Consider the following 769-nt stretch of genomic DNA (forward strand, 5'->3'; position numbering starts at 1 on the left):
CTGGAACGCGAGGGCTCAGAAGCTGCGGATCCTAAGCACTGAGCGCAGGCTGAGTGGTGGAGTACAGCCTTAGTTGCTCTGCAGTGGGGGGTCTTCCCGGATCAGGATGGTACCTGTGTCTCCTGCATTGCCAGGTGGATTCTTTACCACTGAGCCACCAGGGAAGCCCCTAGTCTTAGTTTAGACAAAGCATGTATCAATAATTGCAGGGTCCCAGCGCTGGTCACATGGGTGCTCTTGCATTTTTTTCCTCCAAATATGCAGGACCTGATGACTATCAGTGGTGGGTCTGCCCCTTCTCCTGTCTGAGCCTGTCTCCTGGTCTGTAAAATGGAGCTGGGCGGGTCTAGCTAGGGTACCTCAGACTTTCCTTGTTAAAAAAATACCAGTTGCTGAGCCCCATCACAAGCCCCTGGCATAGACAGGTCTGGGCAGTGGCCTGAAAAGCTGTCTGTACAATCACATTCCAGGAGATCTATTTCTCCTGGTAAGTCTTGGAAATATTATTGCTCAAGGCCCTCCCACCTCTGAGGACTGTGATCTTACGAGTCAAATTTCAAACCAAAGTTCTTCCTCTGAAATCTGAAGTCTAAACATTTTTGTCTTCTGTTTTATACCGAGGTGGCCAGTGGAGCAGAAAGAATACAATCTGGGGGTCAGTGAACTGGAGGTTCCATCCCAGCTCTGCCTCTGAATAACTCTGTGATCCAGAGAGGCATCGGTTTGTTTCTCCGAGCCTCAGTATCCACACCTGCTTTAAAATGGGTAC

This window comes from Bison bison, unplaced genomic scaffold, assembly GCF_000754665.1.
Source record: "Bison bison bison isolate TAMUID 2011002044 unplaced genomic scaffold, Bison_UMD1.0 scf7180017864080, whole genome shotgun sequence".
NCBI lineage: Eukaryota > Metazoa > Chordata > Mammalia > Artiodactyla > Bovidae > Bison > Bison bison.